The sequence below is a fragment of the Hypanus sabinus genome, assembly GCF_030144855.1.
Source record: "Hypanus sabinus isolate sHypSab1 chromosome 24 unlocalized genomic scaffold, sHypSab1.hap1 SUPER_24_unloc_1, whole genome shotgun sequence".
Classification (NCBI taxonomy): domain Eukaryota; kingdom Metazoa; phylum Chordata; class Chondrichthyes; order Myliobatiformes; family Dasyatidae; genus Hypanus; species Hypanus sabinus.
The window spans coordinates 276,138-286,612 of record NW_026778922.1 but is presented as its reverse complement, the minus strand read 5'-3'; positions in this window follow the sequence as shown (position 1 = coordinate 286,612).

The following is a 10,475-nucleotide window of genomic DNA, read 5'->3' as shown; positions in this document are numbered from 1 at the left end:
TGAGAGGTCTGACCTGCAGTGTGACGTGAGAGGTCTGAACGGACCTGCAGTGTGACGTGAGAGGTCTGAACGGACCTGCAGTGTGACGTGAGAGGTCTGACCTGCAGTGTGACGTGAGAGGTCTGACCTGCAGTGTGACGTGAGACGTCTGACTGGACCTGCAGTGTGACGTGAGAGGTCTGACCTGCAGTGTGACGTGAGAGGTTTGACCTGCAGTGTGACGTGAGAGGTCTGAAGGGACCTGCAGTGTGACGTGAGAGGTCTGACTGGACCTGCAGTGTGACGTGAGAGGTCTGAAGGGACCTGCAGTGTGACGTGAGAGGTCTGACTGGACCTGCAGTGTGACGTGAGAGGTCTGAAGGGACCTGCAGTGTGACGTGAGAGGTCTGACTGGACCTGCAGTGTGACGTGAGAGGTCTGAACGGACCTGCAGTGTGACGTGAGAGGTCTGAACAGACCTGAAGTGTGACGTGAGAGGTCTGACCTGCAGTGTGACGTGAGAGGTCTGACCTGCAGTGTGACGTGAGAGGTCTGAACGGACCTGCAGTGTGACGTGAGAGGTCTGATTGGACCTGCAGTGTGACGTGAGAGGTCTGAAGGGACCTGCAGTGTGACGTGAGAGGTCTGAACGGACCTGCAGTGTGACGTGAGAGGTCTGATCGGACCTGCAGTGTGACGTGAGAGGTCTGACCTGCAGTGTGACGTGAGACGTCTAACCTGCAGTGTGAAGTGAGAGGTCTGAACGGACCTGGAGTGTGACGTGAGAGGTCTGACCTGCAGTGTGACGTGAGAGGTCTGATCGGACCTGCAGTGTGACGTGAGAGGTCTGACCTGCAGTGTGACGTGAGAGGTCTGAACGGACCTGCAGTGTGACGTGAGAGGTCTGACCTGCAGTGTGACGTGAGAGGTCTGATCGGACCTGCAGTGTGACGTGAGAGGTCTGACCTGCAGTGTGACGTGAGAGGTCTGAACGGACCTGCAGTGTGACGTGAGAGGTCTGAACGGACCTGCAGTGTGACGTGAGAGGTCTGATCGGACCTGCAGTGTGACGTGAGAGGTCTGAACGGACCTGCAGTGTGACGTGAGAGGTCTGATCGGACCTGCAGTGTGACGTGAGAGGTCTGAACGGACCTGCAGTGTGACGTGAGAGGTCTGAACGGACCTGCAGTGTGACGTGAGAGGTCTGAACGGACCTGCAGTGTGAAGTGAGAGGTCTGACCTGCAGTGTGACGTGAGAGGTCTGACCTGCAGTGTGACGTGAGAGGTCTGAACGGACCTGGAGTGTGACGTGTGAGGTCTGACCTGCAGTGTGACGTGAGAGGTCTGAACGGACCTGCAGTGTGACGTGAGAGGTCTGAACGGACCTGCAGTGTGACGTGAGAGGTCTGAACGGACCTGCAGTGTGACGTGAGAGGTCTGAACGGACCTGGAGTGTGACGTGAGAGGTCTGACCTGCAGTGTGACGTGAGAGGTCTGACCTGCAGTGTGACGTGAGAGGTCTGAACGGACCTGCAGTGTGACGTGAGAGGTCTGAACGGACCTGCAGTGTGACGTGAGAGGTCTGACCTGCAGTGTGACGTGAGAGGTCTGACCTGCAGTGTGACGTGAGAGGTCTGAACGGACCTGCAGAGTGACGTGAGACGTCTGACCTGCAGTGTGACGTGAGACGTCTGAACGGATCTGCAGTGTGACGTGAGAGGTCTGAACGGACCTGCAGTGTGACGTGAGAGGTCTGATCGGACCTGCAGTGTGACTTGAGAGGTCTGAACGGACCTGCAGTGTGACGTGAGAGGTCTGACCTGCAGTGTGACGTCAGAGGTCTGAACGGACCTGCAGTGTGACGTGAGAGGTCTGACTGGACCTGCAGTGTGACGTGAGAGGTCTGAACAGACCTGAAGTGTGACGTGAGAGGTCTGACCTGCAGTGTGACGTGAGAGGTCTGACCTGCAGTGTGACGTGAGAGGTCTGAACGGACCTGCAGTGTGACGTGAGAGGTCTGATTGGACCTGCAGTGTGACGTGAGAGGTCTGAAGGGACCTGCAGTGTGACGTGAGAGGTCTGAACGGACCTGCAGTGTGACGTGAGAGGTCTGATCGGACCTGCAGTGTGACGTGAGACGTCTAACCTGCAGTGTGAAGTGAGAGGTCTGAACGGACCTGGAGTGTGACGTGAGAGGTCTGAACGGACCTGCAGTGTGACGTGAGAGGTCTGAACGGACCTGCAGTGTGACGTGAGAGGTCTGAACGGACCTGCAGTGTGACGTGAGAGGTCTGACCTGCAGTGTGACGTGAGAGGTCTGATCGGACCTGCAGTGTGACGTGAGAGGTCTGACCTGCAGTGTGACGTGAGAGGTCTGAACGGACCTGCAGTGTGACGTGAGAGGTCTGAACGGACCTGCAGTGTGACGTGAGAGGTCTGATCGGACCTGCAGTGTGACGTGAGAGGTCTGAACGGACCTGCAGTGTGACGTGAGAGGTCTGATCGGACCTGCAGTGTGACGTGAGAGGTCTGAACGGACCTGCAGTGTGACGTGAGAGGTCTGAACGGACCTGCAGTGTGACGTGAGAGGTCTGAACGGACCTGCAGTGTGACGTGAGAGGTCTGACCTGCAGTGTGACGTGAGAGGTCTGACCTGCAGTGTGACGTGAGAGGTCTGAACGGACCTGCAGTGTGACGTGAGAGGTCTGAACGGACCTGCAGTGTGACGTGAGAGGTCTGAACGGACCTGCAGTGTGACGTGAGAGGTCTGAACGGACCTGCAGTGTGACGTGAGAGGTCTGAACGGACCTGGAGTGTGACGTGAGAGGTCTGACCTGCAGTGTGACGTGAGAGGTCTGACCTGCAGTGTGACGTGAGAGGTCTGAACGGACCTGCAGTGTGACGTGAGAGGTCTGAACGGACCTGCAGTGTGACGTGAGAGGTCTGACCTGCAGTGTGACGTGAGAGGTCTGACCTGCAGTGTGACGTGAGAGGTCTGAACGGACCTGCAGTGTGACGTGAGAGGTCTGACCTGCAGTGTGACGTGAGACGTCTGAACGGATCTGCAGTGTGACGTGAGAGGTCTGAACGGACCTGCAGTGTGACGTGAGAGGTCTGATCGGACCTGCAGTGTGACTTGAGAGGTCTGAACGGACCTGCAGTGTGACGTGAGAGGTCTGACCTGCAGTGTGACGTGAGAGGTCTGAACGGACCTGCAGTGTGACGTGAGAGGTCTGAACGGACCTGCAGTGTGACGTGAGAGGTCTGAACGGACCTGGAGTGTGACGTGAGAGGTCTGACCTGCAGTGTGATGTGAGAGGTCTGACCTGCAGTGTGACGTGAGAGGTCTGAAGGGACCTGCAGTGTGACGTGAGAGATCTGACCTGCAGTGTGACGTGAGAGGTCTGACCTGCAGTGTGACGTGAGAGGTCTGACCTGCAGTGTGACGTGAGAGGTCTGACCTGCAGTGTCACGTGAGAGGTCTGAACGGACCTGCAGTGTGACGTGAGAGGTCTGAACAGACCTGCAGTGTGACGTGAGACGTCTGACCTGCAGTGTGACGTGAGAGGTCTGAAGGGACCTGCAGTGTGACGTGAGAGGTCTGATCGGACCTGCAGTGTGACGTGAGAGGTCTGAAGGGACCTGCAGTGTGACGTGAGAGGTCTGACCTGCAGTGTGACGTGAGAGGTCTGACCTGCAGTGTGACGTGAGAGGTCTGAACGGACCTGCATTGTGACGTGAGAGGTCTGAACGGACCTGCAGTGTGACGTGAGAGGTCTGACCTGCAGTGTGACGTGAGACGTCTGATCGGACCTGCAGTGTGACGTGAGAGGTCTGAACGGACCTGCAGTGTGACGTGAGAGGTCTGATCGGACCTGCAGTGTGACGTGAGAGGTCTGAACGGACCTGCAGTGTGACGTGAGAGGTCTGAACGGACCTGCAGTGTGACGTGAGAGGTCTGATCGGACCTGCAGTGTGACGTGAGAGGTCTGACCTGCAGTGTGACGTGAGAGGTCTGAACGGACCTGCAGTGTGACGTGAGAGGTCTGAACGGACCTGCAGTGTGACGTGAGAGGTCTGATCGGACCTGCAGTGTGACGTGAGAGGTCTGAACGTACCTGCAGTGTGACGTGAGAGGTCTGATCGGACCTGCAGTGTGACGTGAGAGGTCTGAACGGACCTGCAGTGTGACGTGAGAGGTCTGAACGGACCTGGAGTGTGACGTGAGAGGTCTGACCTGCAGTGTGACGTGAGAGGTCTGACCTGCAGTGTGACGTGAGAGGTCTGAAGGGACCTGCAGTGTGACGTGAGAGGTCTGACCTGCAGTGTGACGTGAGAGGTCTGACCTGCAGTGTGACGTGAGAGGTCTGACCTGCAGTGTGACGTGAGAGGTCTGACCTGCAGTGTCACGTGAGAGGTCTGAACGGACCTGCAGTGTGACGTGAGAGGTCTGAACGGACCTGCAGTGTGACGTGAGACGTCTGACCTGCAGTGTGACGTGAGAGGTCTGAAGGGACCTGCAGTGTGACGTGAGAGGTCTGATCGGACCTGCAGTGTGACGTGAGAGGTCTGAAGGGACCTGCAGTGTGACGTGAGAGGTCTGACCTGCAGTGTGACGTGAGAGGTCTGACCTGCAGTGTGACGTGAGAGGTCTGAACGGACCTGCATTGTGACGTGAGAGGTCTGAACGGACCTGCAGTGTGACGTGAGAGGTCTGACCTGCAGTGTGACGTGAGACGTCTGATCGGACCTGCAGTGTGACGTGAGAGGTCTGAACGGACCTGCAGTGTGACGTGAGAGGTCTGATCGGACCTGCAGTGTGACGTGAGAGGTCTGAACGGACCTGCAGTGTGACGTGAGAGGTCTGAACGGACCTGCAGTGTGACGTGAGAGGTCTGACCTGCAGTGTGACGTGAGAGGTCTGAAGGGACCTGCAGTGTGACGTGAGAGGTCTGAACGGACCTGGAGTGTGACGTGAGAGGTCTGACCTGCAGTGTGACGTGAGAGGTCTGAACGGACCTGCATTGTGACGTGAGAGGTCTGAACGGACCTGCAGTGTGACGTGAGAGGTCTGATCGGACCTGCAGTGTGACGTGAGAGGTCTGAACGGACCTGCAGTGTGACGTGAGAGGTCTGAACGGACCTGCAGTGTGACGTGAGAGGTCTGAACGGACCTGCAGTGTGACGTGAGAGGTCTGACCTGCAGTGTGACGTGAGAGGTCTGAAGGGACCTGCAGTGTGACGTGAGAGGTCTGAACGGACCTGCAGTGTGACGTGAGAGGTCTGAAGGGACCTGCAGTGTGACGTGAGACGTCTGATCGGACCTGCAGTGTGACGTGAGAGGTCTGAACGGACCTGCAGTGTAACGTGAGAGGTCTGATCGGACCTGCAGTGTGACGTGAGAGGTCTGACCTGCAGTGTAACGTGAGAGGTCTGACCTGCAGTGTGACGTGAGAGGTCTGATCGGACCTGCAGTGTGATGTGAGAGGTCTGAACACACCTGCAGTGTGACGTGAGAGGTCTGATCGGACCTGCAGTGTGACGTGAGAGGTCTGAACGGACCTGCAGTGTGACGTGAGAGGTCTGACCTGCAGTGTGACGTGAGAGGTCTGAACGGACCTGCAGTGTGACGTGAGAGGTCTGACCTGCAGTGTGACGTGAGAGGTCTGAACGGACCTGCAGTGTGACGTGAGAGGTCTGACCTGCAGTGTGACGTGAGACGTCTGACTGGACCTGCAGTGTGACGTGAGAGGTCTGAACGGACCTGCAGTGTGACGTGAGAGGTCTGACTGGACCTGCAGTGTGACGTGAGAGGTCTGAACGGACCTGCAGTGTGACGTGAGAGGTCTGATCGGACCTGCAGTGTGACGTGAGAGGTCTGATCGGACCTGCAGTGTGACGTGAGAGGTCTGATCGGACCTGCAGTGTGACGTGAGAGGTCTGATCGGACCTGCAGTGTGACGTGAGAGGTCTGAACGGACCTGCAGTGTGACGTGAGAGGTATGATCGGACCTGCAGTGTGACGTGAGAGGTCTGAACGGACCTGCAGTGTGACGTGAGAGGTCTGAACGGACCTGCAGTGTGACGTGAGACGTCTGAACGGACCTGCAGTGTGACGTGAGAGGTCTGACCTGCAGTGGGACGTGAGAGGTCTGATCGGACCTGCAGTGTGACGTGAGAGGTCTGAAGGGACCTGCAGTGTGACGTGAGAGGTCTGAACGGACCTGCAGTGTGACGTGAGAGGTCTGACCTGCAGTGGGACGTGAGAGGTCTGACCTGCAGTGTGACGTGAGAGGACTGATCGGACCTGCAGTGTGACGTGAGAGGTCTGAACGGACCTGCAGTGTGACGTGAGAGGTCTGAACGGACCTGCAGTGTGACGTGAGAGGTCTGACCTGCAGTGTGACGTGAGAGGTCTGATCGGACCTGCAGTGTGACGTGAGAGGTCTGATCGGACCTGCAGTGTGACGTGAGAGGTCTGAACGGACCTGCAGTGTGACGTGAGACGTCTGAACCTGGAGTGTGACGTGAGAGGTCTGATCGGACCTGCAGTGTGACGTGAGAGGTCTGATCGGACCTGCAGTGTGACGTGAGAGGTCTGAACGGACCTGCAGTGTGACGTGAGAGGTCTGAACGGACCTGCAGTGTGACGTGAGAGGTCTGAACGGACCTGCAGTGTGACGTGAGAGGTCTGAACGGACCTGCAGTGTGACGTGAGAGGTCTGAACGGACCTGCAGTGTGACGTGAGAGGTCTGAACGGACCTGCAGTGTGACGTGAGAGGTCTGACCTGCAGTGTGACGTGAGAGGTCTGACCTGCAGTGTGACGTGAGAGGTCTGACCTGCAGTGTGACGTGAGAGGTCTGACCTGCAGTGTGACGTGAGAGGTCTGACCTGCAGTGTGACGTGAGACGTCTGACCTGCAGTGTGACGTGAGACGTCTGACCTGCAGTGTGACGTGAGAGGTCTGAACGGACCTGCAGTGTGACGTGAGAGGTCTGACCTGCAGTGTGACGTGAGAGGTCTGACCTGCAGTGTGACGTGAGAGGTCTGAACGGACCTGCAGTGTGACGTGAGAGGTCTGAACGGACCTGCAGTGTGACGTGAGAGGTCTGAACGGACCTGCAGTGTGACGTGAGAGGTCTGACCTGCAGTGTGACGTCAGAGGTCTGACCTGCAGTGTGACGTGAGAGGTCTGAACGGACCTGCAGTGTGACGTGAGAGGTCTGACCTGCAGTGTGACGTGAGAGGTCTGAACGGACCTGGAGTGTGACGTGAGAGGTCTGACCTGCAGTGTGACATGAGAGGTCTGACCTGCAGTGTGACGTGAGAGGTCTGACCTGCAGTGTGACGTGAGAGGTCTGAACGGACCTGCAGTGTGACGTGAGAGGTCTGAACGGACCTGCAGTGTGACGTGAGAGGTCTGACCTGCAGTGTGACGTGAGAGGTCTGACCTGCAGTGTGACGTGAGACGTCTGACTGGACCTGCAGTGTGACGTGAGAGGTCTGACCTGCAGTGTGACGTGAGAGGTTTGACCTGCAGTGTGACGTGAGAGGTCTGAAGGGACCTGCAGTGTGACGTGAGAGGTCTGACTGGACCTGCAGTGTGACGTGAGAGGTCTGAAGGGACCTGCAGTGTGACGTGAGAGGTCTGACTGGACCTGCAGTGTGACGTGAGAGGTCTGAAGGGACCTGCAGTGTGACGTGAGAGGTCTGACTGGACCTGCAGTGTGACGTGAGAGGTCTGAACGGACCTGCAGTGTGACGTGAGAGGTCTGAACAGACCTGAAGTGTGACGTGAGAGGTCTGACCTGCAGTGTGACGTGAGAGGTCTGACCTGCAGTGTGACGTGAGAGGTCTGAACGGACCTGCAGTGTGACGTGAGAGGTCTGATTGGACCTGCAGTGTGACGTGAGAGGTCTGAAGGGACCTGCAGTGTGACGTGAGAGGTCTGAACGGACCTGCAGTGTGACGTGAGAGGTCTGATCGGACCTGCAGTGTGACGTGAGAGGTCTGACCTGCAGTGTGACGTGAGACGTCTAACCTGCAGTGTGAAGTGAAAGGTCTGAACGGACCTGGAGTGTGACGTGAGAGGTCTGACCTGCAGTGTGACGTGAGAGGTCTGATCGGACCTGCAGTGTGACGTGAGAGGTCTGACCTGCAGTGTGACGTGAGAGGTCTGAACGGACCTGCAGTGTGACGTGAGAGGTCTGACCTGCAGTGTGACGTGAGAGGTCTGATCGGACCTGCAGTGTGACGTGAGAGGTCTGACCTGCAGTGTGACGTGAGAGGTCTGAACGGACCTGCAGTGTGACGTGAGAGGTCTGAACGGACCTGCAGTGTGACGTGAGAGGTCTGATCGGACCTGCAGTGTGACGTGAGAGGTCTGAACGGACCTGCAGTGTGACGTGAGAGGTCTGATCGGACCTGCAGTGTGACGTGAGAGGTCTGAACGGACCTGCAGTGTGACGTGAGAGGTCTGAACGGACCTGCAGTGTGACGTGAGAGGTCTGAACGGACCTGCAGTGTGAAGTGAGAGGTCTGACCTGCAGTGTGACGTGAGAGGTCTGACCTGCAGTGTGACGTGAGAGGTCTGAACGGACCTGGAGTGTGACGTGTGAGGTCTGACCTGCAGTGTGACGTGAGAGGTCTGAACGGACCTGCAGTGTGACGTGAGAGGTCTGAACGGACCTGCAGTGTGACGTGAGAGGTCTGAACGGACCTGCAGTGTGACGTGAGAGGTCTGAACGGACCTGGAGTGTGACGTGAGAGGTCTGACCTGCAGTGTGACGTGAGAGGTCTGACCTGCAGTGTGACGTGAGAGGTCTGAACGGACCTGCAGTGTGACGTGAGAGGTCTGAACGGACCTGCAGTGTGACGTGAGAGGTCTGACCTGCAGTGTGACGTGAGAGGTCTGACCTGCAGTGTGACGTGAGAGGTCTGAACGGACCTGCAGTGTGACGTGAGACGTCTGACCTGCAGTGTGACGTGAGACGTCTGAACGGATCTGCAGTGTGACGTGAGAGGTCTGAACGGACCTGCAGTGTGACGTGAGAGGTCTGATCGGACCTGCAGTGTGACTTGAGAGGTCTGAACGGACCTGCAGTGTGACGTGAGAGGTCTGACCTGCAGTGTGACGTCAGAGGTCTGAACGGACCTGCAGTGTGACGTGAGAGGTCTGACTGGACCTGCAGTGTGACGTGAGAGGTCTGAACAGACCTGAAGTGTGACGTGAGAGGTCTGACCTGCAGTGTGACGGGAGAGGTCTGACCTGCAGTGTGACGTGAGAGGTCTGAACGGACCTGCAGTGTGACGTGAGAGGTCTGATTGGACCTGCAGTGTGACGTGAGAGGTCTGAAGGGACCTGCAGTGTGACGTGAGAGGTCTGAACGGACCTGCAGTGTGACGTGAGAGGTCTGATCGGACCTGCAGTGTGACGTGAGACGTCTAACCTGCAGTGTGAAGTGAGAGGTCTGAACGGACCTGGAGTGTGACGTGAGAGGTCTGAACGGACCTGCAGTGTGACGTGAGAGGTCTGAACGGACCTGCAGTGTGACGTGAGAGGTCTGAACGGACCTGCAGTGTGACGTGAGAGGTCTGACCTGCAGTGTGACGTGAGAGGTCTGATCGGACCTGCAGTGTGACGTGAGAGGTCTGACCTGCAGTGTGACGTGAGAGGTCTGAACGGACCTGCAGTGTGACGTGAGAGGTCTGAACGGACCTGCAGTGTGACGTGAGAGGTCTGATCGGACCTGCAGTGTGACGTGAGAGGTCTGAACGGACCTGCAGTGTGACGTGAGAGGTCTGATCGGACCTGCAGTGTGACGTGAGAGGTCTGAACGGACCTGCAGTGTGACGTGAGAGGTCTGAACGGACCTGCAGTGTGACGTGAGAGGTCTGAACGGACCTGCAGTGTGACGTGAGAGGTCTGACCTGCAGTGTGACGTGAGAGGTCTGACCTGCAGTGTGACGTGAGAGGTCTGAACGGACCTGGAGTGTGACGTGTGAGGTCTGACCTGCAGTGTGACGTGAGAGGTCTGAACGGACCTGCAGTGTGACGTGAGAGGTCTGAACGGACCTGCAGTGTGACGTGAGAGGTCTGAACGGACCTGCAGTGTGACGTGAGAGGTCTGAACGGACCTGCAGTGTGACGTGAGAGGTCTGAACGGACCTGGAGTGTGACGTGAGAGGTCTGACCTGCAGTGTGACGTGAGAGGTCTGACCTGCAGTGTGACGTGAGAGGTCTGAACGGACCTGCAGTGTGACGTGAGAGGTCTGAACGGACCTGCAGTGTGACGTGAGAGGTCTGACCTGCAGTGTGACGTGAGAGGTCTGACCTGCAGTGTGACGTGAGAGGTCTGAACGGACCTGCAGTGTGACGTGAGAGGTCTGACCTGCAGTGTGACGTGAGACGTCTGAACGGATCTGCAGTGTGACGTGAGAGGTCTGAACGGACCTGCAGTGTGACGTGAGAGGTCTGATCGGACCTGCAGTGTG